Source organism: Diabrotica undecimpunctata, chromosome 10 (assembly GCF_040954645.1).
Source record: "Diabrotica undecimpunctata isolate CICGRU chromosome 10, icDiaUnde3, whole genome shotgun sequence".
Classification (NCBI taxonomy): domain Eukaryota; kingdom Metazoa; phylum Arthropoda; class Insecta; order Coleoptera; family Chrysomelidae; genus Diabrotica; species Diabrotica undecimpunctata.
Window position 1 is genome coordinate 57678917 of NC_092812.1, and position 20658 is coordinate 57699574.

Genomic DNA, 20658 nt, shown 5'->3' on the forward strand with positions numbered 1-20658 from the left:
TACTCGCTTTTCAAGGTGTAAATGTCAGGATCACCTGGCTACCATCCTATATCGGCATCCCCGGTAATGAAAAAGTAGACCAAGCAGCCAAGCAAACTTCTTAAGTAAACAGTCAATCCTCAAAAGTCCAACATATTCAAATCCATAATGACCTAAAGCAAATTTTCAAGCAACAATAGTATCATACCTGGCAAACCCACTGAAACACAATCAAGAGTGCATTACAGGAGATCCGGCAGACTGTTGAAAAATTTGAACTTCCAACTATCTCTAGAAACGAAAAAGCTGTCATCCGAAGATTAAGAATAGGATATACCCGATTCACACATGAATACTTAATGAAGTCCGAGCCGAAGCCCAATTGCCAAATCTGCTTAAGTGCATTAACTGTGAAACACATCCTGACCGAGTGTCCCCAGTACGCAAAACACAGAGTGCAACATAAACTTAAGTCTAATATCAAAGACGTTTTAAACTCAAGCAATCAAGTCTTTAACCTAATTGGTTTCTTGAAAGACATTCAGTTGTTCAACAGAATATGACTCCTTGTTTTCCATGTACTTTACTTATATTATATTATTTAGTCATAGGTTCTAAGCTTATAGATTAACTGCAGCAATTAGTTACATGTGCTTGTTGTAATTATTGTACACAATATTGTTTGTGTCAATGGTCATTGCAGCCGAGACACGTTAATTTAAATAAAATTTAAATAAAATATTGCTACATAATAATCTATTACGACTAATACATTATTTATCATGGAAATTATTAACTGTTGTATTATCAGGAAATAATGACCAGCGAATAGCCATATTCCTTAGATTAGAACATGAGTTTAATACGTGCCTGGATCGTTTTCACCACTCACTGTTCGAGTTTACGTGTAATGTTTTGACTTACTAACAATACTTTTTTTAACTTAGCCAAACTGTTTCAGAAATAAAATAGTAGGAGGCTACTATTTAAGAAAATGAACTGAATATAAAAAACAACATTACTCATTCACTATATCAATTGATAAATCTACACTGTTCAGTCAAAACGTAATTATTTCAAATGTCCCCTGTTTATATGTGAAAAAATCATGGATTTCACGTAAAAATCTTTACAGGTTTTTGAAGGTTCTCAAAGGTATATGAGGGATGACAAATCCTTGGAAAATTTACAGATGATTTTGATTTGTTTTTTTAAACAATCATAAAAAGTGAAAAAGTCATTTTTTTTCAATAAAACGGTTTTGTATATTAAAAAGAAATGGTTCAATAAAAGTTGCAGATCTTAAAAAGTTGTTTAAATTGCGATTTTGTAAATTAAAATACATAAACAATTGACCGATATAATTACAAATAACCTTTATTTTTGCAGTAATTTATAAATGTTAATAACTTTGTTTTTTAAATAATGAAATATAATATAACTACTTGAAATTGTGGAAATTAATGAGTTATTGAAGTATGTTAAATCTCAGCAAATTCGACCGAATAGTTTGTAAGTAAGTTATTCAATTTGTTTGTCCCAGAGAACAATTATTTAAACAGCTGTATGTACTTGCCTAAACAATAACTCTAGAGGTATTTAGCAGATCGCAATCAATTCTGTGAGGCTTCAGTTTTAAGATATATTAAAATATTAACACCTAAAAACCGTTTGAAAAATAGCTGACTTTTTAGCTTATAAACATTTATAATAAGCGCTTGTAAGTAGGCTCACTGAAAATATAGTGAAAACACACAATATTTTAAGAAAAAGATCGTTCTGTGACCAATAACAACCAAGATAGGATTTTTTTCTTAAAATCATATTTCCATTGTTTATTAACATTAAGAGCTGAAATATGAACAGATTATAAACGCAGATCTAGTTTTTATGATCCAATTTATAGATGGCATATACAAAGAAGGTGTAAAAAATTATGACCCGTCAAAGTGATCGTACTCGTAAAATGCCGCCACTTTCAAGTTTCTGAGCTCCGTTTTTTTAAAATGGAACTTCAAATTTAAGTGCGCTAGAAAAATTTGCAATATTTGCAATGACACGCAAAATATTCATTTTTTTTTTCAAACTTGATTAACTTGATAAAATAATAAGAACTGGTCTACTTTCATCTTCCGGAAAAATACATTAAATAATTTTTTCTACAAAAAAGCTATTGAATTTTATTATTATGTCGTAAAAAATATTTAAATTTTAATAATCAATGTATATTTATTATTTATATAAATATATATTAATAATTAAAAATTATTATTCCAAATGTGTTTATTTAAATTAAAATATAAAACGTATTTTTTTAGTCTCTGAATAAATGGTTTTAAAACACATTTTGAAACGAATTGAAAAAATATATTTATATAGTTTTTATAAATTTTTATAAGGTAAAAAGTTTTTAAACGGTTTTTAATAACAATTTTGATCACAAGTTGAAATTTATTTAATACATCTTAAAATTGTAGCCTCAAAGAATCGATTGTGATCTGCGCAATACCTCTGGAGTCACTGTTTGGGCAAGTACAGTTGTTTAGATAATCGCTTTCCGGGATAAACAAATTGAATACTTACAAACTTACAAACTGTTTGGTTGATCTAGATGACATTTAATACACTTCAATAACTCATTAATTGTCATAATTTCAAGTAGTTATATTTTATGTCAAAATTCAAAAAACAAAGTTATTAACATTTATAAATTACTAAAAAAATAACGGTTTTTTGCAATTTTTTGGTTAGTTGGTTATGTATTTTAATGTAAAAACGTAAATAATGTAAAGCTGTACGTCTTCAGGGACTATCAGCTATCACTCATATACATTTTACAACCTTTAAAAACCTATTCAGCTTTCTTTTTTTTTTTGACTGGTTTTGTAAACAATTTCTGGATTGGGATTTGAAACCTCAAAACAAATATTAAATGTAATTCTCATTACAATCAATTTTGGATTAATCTCATAATGGCGAATGAACCGCATTTTTAAAATGTGTTATTCTTTATTTGATATTTGGGTCTCTAGCTCAAAAGCTGTTACCACTTTTTTTGTGTCTTGTAAACAATAAAAAAAGAAGCGTTAGCAATCCTTGTTGATCTACACTTTCGTGGAGACGTTTTGAAAAAGTGGTGCAATATTTTATTAAACTTTCTTTTTTCACCATAACATACTTCGATGATCTTGGTGTTGTTTTTAGATGATCATTCGTCGTAGTAGTCATTAGTAGTGTTTAGTTTTTGCATCATAAAAACTCTGGTTCTGTCTGTAGTTATGAATATATTATTTGCTTAGATTTATTGTTTCTCTGCTTTTAATATTTATAATGATGTTTATTACGCTGCTCTTTCTGAAAACTCAAGATTTCTTAGAGTTCCTCTGTAATAGCGGCACTTAGATTCTAGTCCACTCAATATTTTAACAGAATTAACGTGGTCGGGTTAGATTTTTTTTAAACAAATCGGAAATGATCAAAGCTGCTGTATTGTTCACAATTCTTTGGTTGTTGAAAAGATCTGTGCTACCGTCTAAGCCTTCACATTTATAGTATAGTCTAATGAACAAGATTTTTTGAAATTACAAGGTTTATTTATTGTAAATATAGGTTATGTAATGTACAAATACGGAGCAGTCAACAAAATTAATTTCCACGCCGTATCTATAAAACTAATTAAACCCGAAAAAAAGCGATGAAACAAAAATGTAGAAAATAAAATCAATATATCATTCAAAATCTTGATAAAACACTTTAAAAATTTAACCTCCACCTATAAAAATACATACAAAAATAAAAAATAGATAACTTACCAACTTTGAATAAACGACACAACCTAAAAAGTAATTTTTGTACAGGTAGCACAGAGATGAATACGTTGACTATTGTATCAATAATTTTGCTAAGCTAATATTATCTCCTGATTTCTTGCGTGTCTCTTGCCTTTATCAGAATACATACCGGAAAGGCGGTGGTTTGCATGACATCACAATAATTTAGTTTGTATGACCAAATCAAACAGATAGGAGATATCTAACAGTTCATTAAATATAATCTTTTATTGCTAAGCTATTAACCCTTAAATACGTATATTATATAGTTCTTGATATAAATATATCGATGCCGTCATGTTTCCACGGAAGATAATTTCTTCACTACTTCTAGTACATACTAAATACTTATATTAATATTTTTGTATAGAGGAAAATTATCCAAATATCAACAGACTATACATCCACTACAGAGAAACCAGAACCGAATAATGCAATGCACAGATAAAAGTATTTAAACGAATTGGCAAATGGCAGACAATGACAAATGACAAAGACAAATTAAAGTAAATATTATTACACCAGTCTATCTGGACAAAAAATCATTAATTTCACGTAAAAATCTTATAGAATTTGATGAACGGCATGTAAAATGCAATTTTTATATTCCCTTGCCGAGTAATTTATCAAGCTGTTTGCTTTGCAAGTTTTAGAAGGCACAGTGGTAAAAATTTGAATTCGGTTTCGCCAGGTAGAAATCGTTTGATTTCTCTTTTTGTTTTTAGATGGCGTAGTTACGTCCGTATATAGTTATTTTGATAACTGTTGTCTAGGACGGGAAAGATTTTTGTTTTGATTCAGAGCAGTGGCTATACCGCTCTGAAGAGACCTAAAGAGGTCGAAATACGTATAAGCGGCTTGTCGCTGCGCTGTATCGAAACAAAAATCTAATACCGTCATTATGTTTTATGTTCTAAAAGGTATATGAGGGGTAGCTTATGAAAAATCTCTCACTCTCGAGGTATGCTGTAAGTCGTAATCGATTCTATAAGGGTACATTTTTAAGGTATATTAAAAAAACTGCAACATTTTATTAAATTTGTTATTAAAAAATAGTATGAAGAAGGACTGACTGTTTAGCTTATAAACAATTATAATAATTTTGACATTTTTAAGGTCACACGCTTGTTAGTAGGCTCAACGAAAAGCTGGTGAAAAAGCACACGTTCCAGAACCAAACAAAAACCTTTTATGACCAATAGGAAACAAGATAGAATTTTTTTTTTAAATCATATTTCCATTATTAATGCAAAAATGCTGCACACGCTCTATAAAGTGTCAAAAACAATTGGTCTTAAAATTAACACCTCAAAGACAAAATTTATGATCCTTGTAGTCAGCGGTAAAATTCTGATTGAGAGCCATAGCATCGATCAAGTAATAGCTTACAAATATCTAGGGCGTGAGATTCGCTTAAGCCGAGATAATCAGACAACTGAAATACAAAGAAGGATAGGTCTCACATGGGCTGCCTTTGGTAGATTGAATAACATTTTCAAGTCTATTATCCCAGTTTGTTTAAAAAGAAAGGTTTTTAACCAGTGCATTTTACCGGTTTTTAGATATGGTGCAGAAACACTGACTCTGTCAAAAAGAACAATAGATAAAATAAGAGTTACACAACGCGCTATGGAAAGATCAATATTAGGTATTAGCATCATAGATAAAGTACCAAACCAAGAAATATGAAGAAGAACAGGAGTCACAGATGCAGTTGAAAAAATAGCCATTGCTAAATGGGCTTGGGCCGGACATGTTGCCAGATTAACGGATGATAGATGGACCAGAAAGATTCTGGAATGGCGACCAAGGCAAGAGGCATATCGAAGCAGAGGACGACTACCGACTAGATGGACGGATGATATCAAGCGCATCAACACAAACTGGATGCAAGAAGCACAAGATAGAAATAGGTGGAAAATTTTACGGGAGGCCTACGTTCAGCAGTGGATAAATATAGGCTAATTGATGATGATTGAACAAATTATAAATGAAGATCTAAATTTTATTATTCATTTTATAGATGGTATATACCGAGAAGAAGTAAAAAGTTATAACCCGTTAAAATCGTATTTACTCGTAAAATACCGCCACGGAAAAGTGAAGGTGAACTACAAAAATATTATTTATACTTAGCTACTTATCTTCATAAAAATGCAATTATAATACAATTAAACATTTTGTTGAAATAAAAAACTATAAAATTAAATAAAAGAAAGAAATGTATTTTAATATTATATAATTATTATTATATATTTATATAAATAATATACACTTATCAATAAAACTTAAATATTCCTTATGAAATAATACTAAAATTCAATAACTTTTTTATGAAAAAATTTAATTTATTTATTTTTCCGGGATTTTCCGAGAGGGAAAAACATCACAATTCTTTTTAGTTTGTTGAGCAGCCCAAAAGCAGTTTAAACAAAAATTAAGGTTCTACGTGCGATAGAAGCCAAGATATTGCAAATTTTGCCAGCGCGCTTCAATTTGAAATTCCAAACTAAGAAAACGGAGCTTGACAGTTCTCCCCTCCACTTTTCCGTGGCTGTATTTGAGTGCCTTTTTTATTTCATTTTTATTGATTTCTGGTTGTAGGTCAGAGTTAACGTTCTTTATTTTGTTGTAACTGATTACGGATTTCTTGGGTTGGTTGTTGTTCTGTTTTATAGAGATTTGTATAATATTCGTGCGTTATCTGTAAAATTTCTTTTATATTGTTGGTCTCCACTCCTTCTTTGTTCTTTATGCTATTAATTTGTATGTTTCTCAGGTTCTGGCTGTAAGCACTTCGTGTTTCTATTTTTTTCAATTGTTTTCTCTATCTTTTCTTCCTGTACTCTCCGTTTACAATTCTTGATATTTTTTTTAATAGTTTTGTTTATTTCTTTATATTCCATTTTATTTCTGTCCCCTTGTTCTAGTAATGTTCTTCTTGTGTTCATAAGAATCTTTGTTTCCTGGGATATGAAACTTTCTTTTTTTTGTTGTTGTCTGTGCTATTTCTTCACCCACTTTCATTAGAGTTTCAGTAAATATCATGTTTATTTCATCGATATGTTTGTGTTGTATATCTTTCTTGGTCGACAATATTTCCTTTATTCCCTCTTCGTACGTTTGTTTTTCTTGTTTTAGTTTTTCCATGTCTAATTTCTGATTATTTTCCATGTTCTTTCTTGTTCCAAATTTACTATCAATGATCAGCTTGGCTCGGACTAGTCAATGGTCGCTACCAGTTGAGAAGCGATTTAGCTCTGTTACGTCTTTAACCATGGATTTTTGCGTTGAAAGAATACAATCAATTTCGTTTTTAGTTTCACAATTGGGACTACCATGTCCATTTTTATTGGGGTTTTTACTTAAAGAATATATTCATTGCATATAGTTGCTTCTCCTCCAAGTAATTCATCAATGTGTGTCTTCTATCATTTCTTCACTTATCAAGGATAAGTCTATTATTATTATTGAAGTATTAACACAGCTTTTTCTGCAAAAATCAGAATGCCACCTCTCACATACACCTCAAAATACATTCGCCCTGGTCTAGCATGAAAAAGTTTTCAATAATTTCGTATTTTATAGGAAATTTAATTATCGCCATTTCATTTCATTACGACTTTGCTCCAAAAAATAGTTATAGGCAAGAAAAGTAGAAAAAAAAATCGATGTTTTTAGTAATTTTTAAATATTTTAATTTTTTTATTATAATAATAATTATTAAATATTATTGAATCAATTATTATTATTAAAGTTATCACACAGCTTTTTCTAAAAAAATCACTTTTTCACATATACCTCAAAAAAGAACCGCCGTGGTCTAGCGTGTGAAAGTTTTCAGTAAGTTTTTATAATTTTCGATAGTACTATATGAAGATCACTTTTAAAACCTATAAAATATAAATTAAAACGCAACATAATTTTAATTTACGAGTTTAAAATAAAAAATTAACAAATAGAAAAGTTGTGTTAAAAATAATTTATATTAAAGATAGTAATCGAAATTTTGCCATATATATTAATATTTAGAGAAAAAATAATGGTCCACTAATATTAAATGTTTCTCTAGCACCTGTAAATAAAGCAGTTTACTAATAAATTTATTAAATGTTTAAAAATATTGGAAACAATTGAAATCAAAAATATTTTTCTTCATTATAATATCATAAAAAACATTAAAGCTGCACCAAATATTAACACATACCAATTAATTTGAAACAAAACCTCTCCGGCCTACTTTTTTAGAGAGACAAGCGTTTTCTTAATTATTGATAGATTTTCTTATAATTTATTAACACAGAAAAAACAAGATATGTTTTCCATCACAAAATGTTTGTTTATGAATTCACGTATTAAAATAGTGGTACTGTCTATATTAACTTATAGGATAAAAATAACTTAAATGTCAAGATCCCTTTAAATATTCGTTTTGTTTTCTACAAACACAAACTATTTTGATGGAAAACAAAAAAAAAATAAACCAAAGTTGAAAAATTAACTAAAAAAATGAGAACTTATATATCTATGTCTAAAAATGAACTTACCTGTAATATCTATAGTTTTCTACTGACCGTAAAGTGTACACTGAATATTATTGTAAAGTAGCTATAATAAAGTAATTTTTGTAATTAATAAAAAATCAGGAATATTTTTTAAGTCACCTCCAATTAATTTTAAGTTATAATTTAAAAAACAACGTTAAAAATCACAAAATCATTGCACTTTAGTTTGTGGTTATAATCAGACTGAAAGCAGGCTCGCTTAGTAAAGATGTTTCAAACTAAGAATAGAACACTGTCCATGAGTGATGTTTATAGATTGTCTCTTCAAAGTTAACCCCACTTTAGTTCTTTCCCATTTTTGTGTTGCACATGTTTGTTTTTTATAAGTTTTTTGACAAAATCACCTGTGTTTTTATTCGTTTTTCAAGATTTGACTCACCGTGAAACGAAATGCCACTACAATCTGGTTATTTGCGTCATAATAATTGTTTTTTGGCACATCTGGCACACTTGCAATATACCTAGTTTAATTTTATACATACATGGAGTATCTCACTAAGTAGTCGGTAATTACGGCGAAATCTGAAGATGATAAACGAGGATTAAGAAGCCTGTTATACGTGGTGTAAACAAAAATACAGTGTACACTTTTTTATGTGACAATATTGCCGATAATGCTAAACTTTTTTAATAAATAAGCTTCTCAGCTTAGTGAAAAAATTATACAACAAAAACATAATTTGACAAATTAGTGGAAGAAAAAAGAAAAGATCTTAATAGATCAGCGCTTTAATCACAGGTACAATATAAGTAAACAATCAAAATGATCATCAATAATTATAAATATGCAAAAATAATTTAATTTAGGTTAGCAGTAATTACAATAATCTGATCATATAAAATTACAATATATTTAATTTTATATCAAGGTTTAGATGAAAAAAAGGTATTTTCAAGAAAGTATATGATTTCTATAACGGGATCATTACTTTTTTTTATTTAAATTAATGTGTATCGGCGGCAATGACCATTGACACAAACAATATTGTGTACAATAATTACAATAAGAACATGTTACTAATTGCTGCAGTTAATCTATAAGCTTAGAACCTATGACTAAATAATACAAGCGTTTTATCACTTATCACTTTATCACAAGTTATAAGTTAAAGCTAAAGTGCATGGAAAACAAGGGGTCATATTCTGTTGAACAACTGAATGTCTTTCAAGAAACCAATTAGGTTAAAGACTTGATCGGGTGAATTTAAAACGTCTTTGATATTTAACTTAAGTTTATGTTGCACTCTGTGTTTTGCCGTTGATTGAATAACCCTATTCAATCAACGGTTTTGCGTACTGGGGACACTCGATCAGGATGTGTTTCACAGTTAATACACTTGAGCAGATTTGACAATTGGGTTTCGGCTCGGACTTCATTAAGTATTTATGTGTGAATCGGGTATATCCTATTCTTAATCTTCGGATGACAGCTTTTTCTTTTCGATTGTTGGAAGTTCAAATTTTTCAACAGTCTGCCGGATCTCATGTAATGCACTCTTGATTGTGTTCCAGTGGGTTTGCCAGGTACGATACTATTGTTGCTTGAAAATTTGCTTTAGGTCATTACGGATTTTAATATATTGGGCTTTTGAGGATTGACTGTTTATACAAGAAGCTTATATTATTTTATCATATGTGGTAACGGCACATCCAACGCCTGCTTCGCTTTTGGAGGCATCATTATTTAAATAATGAAAAATTGTCATTTACGATTTTTTTCTGTAGAGGTGGAGAGAAAACTTTCATTAAAGATTTGCTAAATTAAATTAGACCCTTAATTTATTTAAATAATTATAAATAAAGTTTGAAAAACAAATTTGCATTATAAATAAGTACTATAAATGTTTTATTTTGCAGGGAAAGTTGCTTTATGTTACCAATATAAAGCAAAAAAATTTGGTTGAAAAATATTCAATACACAGGCCTACATTTTTTTTTATGAAGAAGTGTTTTAAGTTTAATAGGTGTCCTATAGTAAGGGGGATGTACTGATCACGAATATGTACTTAGTTTTTTACCAGCACGTCAGGTTTTCAAGAAAAGTGTGTTTGAAATTTTTCATAGAAACTTCCAAAAATACTGAGAAAATATTTATTGAAACTCTATTTAATACATACCTACACTGCAAAATTAAGTTGTTCTTAAAAAAAGAATTCAGTATGATTTGCGTTAGACAATATTTGGTTTTTTTTAAATAAAATATGTTCTCTTTTTCCATGAAAACTGCATTTTGCGCTATTCTTTTTATAGATTTTTGTGATTGAGTCTCTATTCAAGGTTCATCAGTAATCAGCCATCATTCTTATATCCCATCTTCCTTGGTAACGTCTCTTCATCTCCTTTATATCTTGATGGAACCTCTCTCCCTGCTCCTCGCTGACATCTCCAAGATTTTCGGGAAAATAGTCAACGTGGGAATCCAGAAAATGAATTTGACGCTCATATAGCATCCCAGTTTTTTATAATTTTCGACCATATTGGCTACAATTTCCTTACTAGTTTGGAAACTTATTGTTTCCAAGGAAACAGTCTATGACTTCTACGAAAGAACTCCATGCTTCAGATTCATCCTGGGTCATTGTATTCTGGAACAATCTGTCCAATTTTAAGGTTCGAATTTGAGGGCCTACAAAAATTCCTTCTTTTAGCTTTAGAAAGTACAGGAAATTTCTCGCACAGATATTTAAAGCAGTCACCTTGTTTATCTAAAGCTTTGACAAACTGCTTCATCAATCCTAACTTTATGTGAAGAGGAGGCAAAAGAACTGTTTGGGTCAACTAGTGTATTATGTTGCACATTTTTTTGTCCCAAAGTTGGAAAGTTCAGCTTGAATAATCTTTTGAGGTTTGTCTATCTCAGGATTGAAATCGTCTTCATTGGTTTTTTCGTCTGAACTTTCATCTGATGATTGCTGTTGGATGGTGTGAAGAAAAGGTGGAGGAATAGGGATTCCTGGTCCATGAGATACAGGTCGTTTAGCAGAAGGTAAATTAGGATATTGAATTTTGTGTTTATTTTTTGCATTGAACCCCTTGATATCGCAGGAGCAAAAGTAGCAGTCGTTATAAATCGATAAGCTTTCTTTATAAAGTCTGTTATGTTTTGTTGATGCTTTTCTATTGTTAAATCACCACACACGTAACAAAATATATCAGGAATGTTCTTACACTTTCTTGATGACATTATGGCGCGATAAAAGCTCATAAAACAAAATATAACTTGACGCTACAAACAACTGACGCTCAAGCGGCCACTATACAACTGCCGATGCCGTCAAGTCGACGGCATCGGCAGTGTTGCCATTCAAATGAAATTAACATACATAATGTATTAAAATATTAAGAAATAATTTTAATGCAATTTACGAAATATCCATAAGGATTTGTTTGCGCTAGTACAAAAAAGGTTTTTTTTAATTTTGTGAAAAATTTTGACGTGATGGGCTTAAACCGAATTCAGAATCAGCGTACCCGTATTAACTAAGGGCACATGTCAAACTTAAAACACCAAAAATCATGGGGTCTGGGTAATTTATGAGATATTTAATTTGTTAATTAAATGTTACTATTTTTTCAATTGCAAAAACGCGGTCGTTGCCGATAGAGTATACACTTTTATAAGGTCTTATTTTCTTGTTTTTATGTATATTTTCGACAAATTCATTAAGAAATCAAAATTTCAATTATACTCCCCTCCAAAATGGCGTTTGCAAATTTGTTTATAAATTGTTTTTTAAGAAAGTCACGGGGATTAAAAATTTTTAAATGCCCTTTCGATATTCGTGTTCCTGGCAATTTTTCACATATTAAAAAAAATTGCCGAGATAGCTTTTCCAACTTTGAAAATTTATAATTTGTCTATTTATCAATAGTCCATTCGTTAGAGATTTGACCCCTAAAAATCGTACGAACAAGCTCAATTTTACCGAGAATATTAATTTTGAGACTTCGAAAAAGGTGCAAAAAATTTACCACTTTTACCCCCGGGCTTACCCCTAAAACCCTCCTCGTAGGGGGGTAAAAAAAAATTAGCTGAGATAATTTTACAAAAACAAAAACAAAAATGTTTGAAGGGCCACGGGAAAGAACGATCAAAGTTACATTTTGTTCATTTTGTACAAACCGAATTTTAAAGTTTAAAGTCGTTTATTTTGTTTTAGAAAAATTAAATACAACATTTTTAAGTATCAGTTTATTACTATAAGACTTTTTAATGCGCAAATGAAAGAAAAATAGTTTGGTAATTAAATATGTGCTTGATATCTTTAAATTTTTAATTAAGGAGCTGGACTCTGATCTATTTTACGCGTTAAATGTCGATTGGTGGATCGTCGACAAATTCCATATCACTACCTTCATTCGTATCGGCATGGGAAACTAGTCCTTGGTAAAAGGAATACGGGTCTGTCAGGAATTGAATCATTTGCAAAAATCATGCAACTTAGCAGTCTTAATAGGCAGAGGTTTATTATACAGCTTCTTTAATGGAACAGGTGCCATTCTCGTACGTGCCTGATTTTTCGTGGGAACTACCACGGCTGTAAGATCTAGGTGGTAAAATAGTGGTCTTTGTGTAACACAAAACGTGGATGTTTTTTTTTCAATTTTTAGAATCCTGATAGACCTAGTTGCCGTAGGACATTTTGGCACACAAAGATGGAACAAATATTTAGTCCCCGTCTGAAAGTTTACTTTATCGGCAAAGTTTATTACCTTGAATGGTAATGGTTTACTGAACCTATTATTTAATACATCTCTCCAGTCGTCCAGTATTTCCGTACAGGATTTAGAATTCACAAGACTCATGCCCTTATCACATTCTGGGTAAGAGCGTCCACGAATAAGAAATATCACTTTCACTAGGTCGAATAGGTTAAGCTTGTACACTACGTACTGGAGAAAATTTTTGTTTTGACCGCCGCACGAATCACAAAAAATTATTAGACGTATGTTTAAATCCAAAATATGCAAAAGAAAGTGTTCCAACATCATCGGCACCCTTTCGGGTAACACTTTCAGCGTATGTAGTAACTACGTCACAGTATATTGCTAAAGAACTACGTTTAGTAAAAAGGTCGTCGGGACCTGATCGTTATTCTCCGTAAGCTTATATCCTTCCCTTTATTATCTTCTGTACGGTAATCGTTATTGTACAAAGGAAACCATATTTGGGTTCTTTCCGCAAAAAGTTTAAATATGGCGCCAATATCTAAATTCCGACTAAAAGTGGACTCTGATCGTTATTTTCCGTGGCCTTTCGTTTCTTATCACTTTTTGTGTAGAATAAACCGTTCTGTCGGAAACAACACTTGAAGCGACCGTCGATTTTGAATGTCAGTTACATTTGTTTTAAGACATGCATGCATTTGGTCAGATTTGAGAGGCGTATGCCCGATGAACATTTTGCACTTTCATTATTGTACTGAAGTAAGTAGGTACATTTATTTAATACGTGTCTATTTATTTGCCTTAATAATATTAATAAGATATGAGTGAAAGTGAATGTGAAACTCTAGCTATTGCTTGCTTATTAATTGAAGAAGAAGGACAAAGAATGAAACGAATGATAAAGAGATTCTGGGTCCATGATATTTGTAAAAAGAGACTAACGTTTGGAGAATATCATTCATTATTTCTAGATTTGATAAGAGATGACATAAAAAATTTTCAATATTTTCGCATGTCCCATGAAAAATTTTCGACTCTTTTAGAAATGCTGAAACCGATACTAGTTAGAGAAAATACCACATTCAGAAATGCCATTGGACCAGAAGAAAGACTAGCAATTTGCTTAAGGTATGTTTTCTTTTATTAAAAACTGTATTAAACACTATGTTTATAATCTAAAAATAAAAAATCAAATGCCACCTATCTCAAGGAGTAGACTGTGTATGCGGGTTAATACCCACTAAATAGTTGGTGATTGTTCTTGAGGATAATCTTGAACAGAATTGGCACTTAGCTCAATGAAAGTACGTTCATTGTTGAAATGTAATTGAGTATATATTTACGCACAATCTCCTTCTTGGGGTGCGATACCATGACTTCTGGGTTTATCTTGAGTAAGCAATACCTGGCGCTGTAGGCGATACATCTGATAATTTGTAAATCGCGATGCTGTTTCATTGTTCGTGACCATAGAAGAAGTGTTTAGTAGGGCCTGTAATGTCGCAATTTTTGTCTCCACAGCATTCACCATTTGAAATAGATTACCTTTAATTTCTACCTGGTCTTTCAAAGGAAAAGTTTTAACGGTCTGCGCCATATTTATAAAGAAGCTTGTTAAAGTGTCTTTCTGTACCTGTTGACTACGATGAAAAGTTTCAGATTTATTTTGTAAGTAATCCTTTAAAACAGATGCCGCTGATACTTCAGGTGTAGTACTTTTCCGTTTTCTGCGGTTCATGGTCGGTGTAGGCTCACGTGATAAACTAGGAGTTGAAATCGAAGACTTATTTTCCTCATTATGGTCAGTATTTACTTCTGTTTCTTCCTCGACATCTGACTGACCCCCTTGAGAAGAACTTATATTAGTTTGTCTTTTCTCCTCGTCAAAAAGATATGGTACCAAAAAATTTAATTCTTTCTCAAACTTCGCGCTTCTTATTTTTGACACAGCCTGTCCACTTTTTGTCTTACGAAGCTTAAGTGCTTTACGATCACGGATTCTTTTCTGAAAACAAGAAACTTTTCTGAAAAAAAAAATCTAATATTGTACAAACACAAATAGTATAAAGTTGTTTACTACTTATAAAATATTTTTGACGTGACAACGTCTTAAATTAGGTTGTGGCTCGGAGTCATTCATGAAAAAGTGTAACGCCCGCGCTCACGTCTGTTACGATGAGTCACCGAACGAGAGAGAGGCCCGCCGGACCGGCGAATGCCTTGCGTCTCTCTCCCACTCAAACATGATCGGTCCGCTGCGCGCGCAGCACTAGAGAATTAGGCGCGTTGAATCGGTGCGTGCTTGTGTCTCTGTCTTTCTCGAGCGTTCTTGGCGTTCAAGACACATTACAGCAGAAACACTTCCTTTCATTTCATATTTCTCCTATCATCGTCCTATCCTCAACAAAATCACTCAAATAGAAATTAGTTAAGTTTAAGTTTACATGTACAATGTTTTAGTAAACAAAATATATTTCTATAGTTAAAATTTGTGCAATTCTTATTTTCATTCAATTCCTTGTTCCTATTGTGCAATTTAATAATATTCATATCAATAAATATTCTACCGAGAAAAAGACGTTGTCACGTAAAATCTTCGCCCGTAAAACCGACTTTACAGGCAACCGATTTTTTTTTTCAGATTTTTAGCAAATGGAAATTCGTTTCGGTCATTAGCATTTAGTTTTCGAGTAGGAGAACGCACTGAACGAGAAATAATACATTCAACCTGTTTTGCTTTTTAATATTAAGGCCGTATGACACTATGCATTTTCTTGTATCATTTCTTATATCGTTTCTGATATAGAAAGTTATTTATGTTTTCTTGTATCGTTTCTTGCACGTACATATGTGCTCTGTATGACACTATGCAAGTTCTTTTACAGGAAATTGTATGTGATTCGGCACATGATTGGTCGAAATTTTGACACATAAAAATAGAACTGCAGTACCCACAAACCATACATACTCTAGTATGTATGGTCTGTGGCAGTACCTGAGGAGCCCAAGCCAGATGCTACTGATTATTTTTTAAAATACTGTGGTTCAAAAGTGAAAGAAATAGAATGTCCCAATATTAAAACTAAATTGGAAACCACAATTTTTGAAGATATTCAACAGGCTGTAATGGAAGACAGAAATAATAAATAATTTGGTTGTAATAATTTATTTGTTTTTTTTTAATTATGTGTTTGAATGGCATGCTCTTGAAATTCTACTCTCTTATTTGGAGATTAAAATAATCTTTAAACTCATCACGAATTTTTAAAACGGTTATGTATTGTTTTTAGTAATACATCTCCTCCTACTTGCAATAGTTCCGATGCTATTTGATCAAATCCCTGTGATTTATTGTTTTATCAATTGGGCTACTGCTGTTCTAATCTTAGTTATTGTTGGTGGGCACTTTTCTCTGATGTCTGCTTGGTCTAATTGTATATCAAGGTTCTCCTCCAGCCGCCATTATGACAGAAGTTTTACGTTTTTGCGCACAAATTGGCGCATTTCTTGTACAAGAAACTGCAGCGGACACCAATTCTTGTATCGTTTCTGATATAAGAACTATACGCTTGTATGACACTATCCATTTTTTTGTTATCTCAGAAACGATATAAGAAATGATACAAGAAAATGCATAGTGTCATACGGCCTTTAGACAGTTATATTTGTTAAACATAATTTTGCTTACATATAAAAATTAACATGTATTTAAATCAATAGATCATACTTACAGCACTAGAAGAAAAGTTCATGACTGTCCAAATTACTAGTGCTTATAAATCAATTGGAAAACACAATTTCACATACTTTATTCCTAGAATATTTAACTATTTGCCCGAGATCTATAAAATCTACATGAGAAAAATCAACTCATTCAACATGATTAAATCCATTTTTATAAAATTTCTTAAGAACACTGGATCAGAAATTTTGGATGTGATCTTCTTTAATTAAATTTATCATACAACTAATACTATATATGTACTTAATATACGTTGTAATATTTTATATTATCAACCTGATAGTACTGTAGAACAAATATTTTAATAGTTTAAATGATGTAATCCTTGAGCACACCTCTGGTTCATCAGGGAATTTCTTTTTTGTTTATTTGCTAACAACTATTATTTGTTTGACACAATATTTAACTTAGAACTAATTTGTAATTCTATTACATTGAACTATTATATTGTAGCATTGTTTTATATTGTATAATGGGAAGTAAATAAACATTATTATTATTGCTGTTAATGTATGACAATCTTGTTCTAAATATCTTAAAAATTTATGTTCCAATGGTTTTGAAAAATATTTGGTTCTCGCTGAAGTAATAGGTACAGAACCGATCTTTATACAAAACGGATCCGCCGTAGAAAGAGACAGCATGATTATGAAGCTTTTGATGATGATATTGATGCGAAACAACATTTTAAAATTAATGTATTCAACATATTAATAAATCAAATTAAGTCTTCATAGGTAGAACGTTTTGAACATACCGATTATTTTTTGAATAATTGTGGACTTTTATATATTTTACAATAATTGTAATTTACAAATGAATCTAAATAATGATGAATGGCGCAAATATTAGGGTAAGGTGGAGTAATTGGATCATGATTTTACAACAAATCTGCGTTCGGCTCAGATTTTTAGTTACCGAATGATCAAAGTATAAGTAAATTTTAAACTATTTGTATAAAAACATGACCTTTATTTAATACTATTTAAATGTATGGAACCTTAATTTGATTGAAAGTATTACAGTAATAATAAAATAAATAATAAAATTGTACGTACGGTGGGTCCAATTACCTCAATTAACAGGGGTAACTGGAGCAGCCAGCCTAAAATCTCATAGTAGCTGGTAGAAATCATTGTGGGCTATCGGGGCCTGACTGCATATCTTTACACTTTTCAAAAAAACCTCAAACAATAATTTAAATTGAGCGGATTTGAAACCAGACTCAATGTAAGGGTATCGTCTCGTATAGAAGATAAGGTTTATGAACAAAGTATACACAGTTTGCAGCTAACAATTGTATTTAATGCCATTACATTATAGAGTTTCTAAACTTACATTTAAAGAGTTTATTAAAACTGAACAAATCAAAACTAATATATAAATATATTCCTAAACAAAATTCTTCATGAAACAGAAACTGCAAATTGAAAAATAAGATTAGTAAAGGAGCGTTTATAATCTCATATAATGTCCCACAAATGCTGAAATTATTTCACATGAAAAAACCCTCTTTTAGAAATAATTTTTGGTTCTTCAATTGCACCAATAACGTCATCCCAATCGTATTTTCCAATATCTGTTTTATCTGGCCACTTCCAAGACTTCATTTTCTCCAAAGACTCCAAGATTTCTGCATCTATGAAATTGCAACCTGGTCATCTGTAAAGCTTAAGATTTTTCCTGGAAAATACTCTTCTTCATACTTAAAGATTACATATTCACCAACTTTTTTGACAATTTGTTTAAGACCTAGTTCCTGAAAATTTCCACAGGTCTGCTGATCAATATTATTACAGAACATTTCAAATTTCTTTTCGCTATCTAAATATCTTTCATTTTCTTCTACAACGTCTTGCAAATCAACATCATCACTACATTCTGATATAAAATCAAAACTGTTCTTTTTCTTGTTTTTTAAAAAGCTTCGTATATGCGTATTTTTTTTTAGCTTTAGCTAAAATGGCCTTTATGGCCTTTCTTTTTATATATTTTTTTTTCAATTTCTCTCATTTTTTCTTTCTCCTCCTGTTCTTTTTTTATTAGATAATATTTGCAGGTGATAATTTCACAGTTAGTGACCTTTTTTTTTGTTTCTTCCCTGAATTATGTGGCCTTTTATCTTTTTTCATCATTTTTAACAATAATTCCTCAAATGATCTACGTGTTTGTAAAGAAGGTCCAATTGGCGAGACAGGGCTTTCTTTTTCTACTTGAACTTCGTTTGCAGAACTAGCTTCTGTTCTTTCAACCATTCCAAAGTAGTCTTTTTGATTTTCAGTGGCTATAACAGGACTCGCATCTGGTTGTAGTGCTGCTGAAGATGTAGGCCTACTGTCTTCTGATTGTACTGTGGCTGAGAAAGGGATAGTTATTGAGTGTTCGACATTCAAAGAAGCAGTGGCTTTCAAGTGTACTGTAGTTGGATGGGGAAGATTGATACACCCGTGATGCACCCCGTGTCGTCTTGATGCCATTTCTAATATCCACAATTATCCTATCAAGGTTTTCCGTGGTATATGAGGAACCAGTACCCCTCTGAGTTTTTCTTATGTATGTTCGTACCATTTTCTAAAACAAAAACAGTCTAATATAACCTAGGCTTTGAAAAAGTAAAGGATCTGAGGGGTAACTGGACCAGGCCCTGGCCCAGTTACTCCGGATATGGGTCCCAGTTACCCCGAAAGAGCAAAAGCACTCGAGGTAACTGGACCACCCATTCTAACCTCAAAACTAATAAAATAAAGATGCAAAACTAATTCAAACATTGTTAATAGTATATTAATTAACACTTTTACATTAAAATACATGGTAAAAACACTTAACTTATGTTTATATGTGCAAAAATATATGTAAAAATGTGCAAAATTTGAGAAGGATCGGTAAAGTAGTTTTTGAGATACAGTGAACACCGATTTGAAAAGCAAAGCAAGATTACCCCTCCGCCCTCATACATCACCTGTCGAACATTCACCTGTCGAACACTTCGAAATAGATTTCGTCTCATTTTATGTTTCGTCTCATCCCTTGTTGTTGGAGGTAGTTTATCAATTTCATTCTTAACGTAACTCCAAAAAAATGAGTGCATTTTATTAAATTCTGGTGATCTGGGTGGTCACACTACTGGTCCATTTCTTCCAATGTATCTATGAGGAAACTGATCGTCAAAATTGGTTATAACTTTGTAAATACCCTATATAATATAATAAAACTTTATACTGTCGTGATGGAATGTAAAAAAAAGAAGTTCCAGAAGTAGAACGGATCCAAAAAAAACATGACAGTTTCAACTTCAACAAGAAAAATATACCTTCGGAATTAGAAAACTGAAAAATGCTCACGTACTTAAAAAAAACAAAAAGAAAAACTTTTGATCATGAATAACAGTGCTAAGAATGGGAGAGATACATCAGTGACTTTTTTGCATTATGCTACCTGTGAGACCAGTTCGACAGAGGTCCCAGTATACTGAAATCAGAAGTGAGAAAACAAATACAGTAAGCCAAAAATAATAAAGCACCTCGTCCAAATCAAATCCTTGCTGAACTACTTTTACTTTTGAACAATCAAAACATTACCTACTTAACCACGTTCTTTAAAAAATTTTACAACGAAGGAAAAATACCAGATGATTGGTTGGAGTCACTGTTTTTAACATTACCAAAGAAAAGCAGACTCACCAAATGCAGCGACTTTAGACTAATCAGTTTGGTGAGCCACACACTTAATATGCTTTTGAGGAAAAAATCAACCTGTCAAAACCGCTACATAATAAGCAGCTAGATGAAAAAGTTTAACTTATTTTTAATTGATGAGATAAAAAACAACATACCTATACAGCCAGTTAAACTGTTAATTTATATAATAATTAAAA

At 31.3% G+C, this 20658-nt stretch overlaps 1 protein-coding gene across 1 annotated transcript in view; it reads right to left on the reverse strand.

Annotated features, from left to right (window-relative positions):
* The window catches only part of cher (filamin A protein cher), a 250920-nt gene extending 247050 nt beyond the window's left edge, over positions 1-3870 (reverse strand). Inside the window, exon 1 of the mRNA XM_072546795.1 lies at positions 3792-3870. The gene's annotated coding sequence lies outside the window, so the exon portion shown is untranslated. The remainder of the gene's footprint in view (positions 1-3791) is intronic.
* Between the last annotated feature and the right edge of the window lie 16788 nt (positions 3871-20658).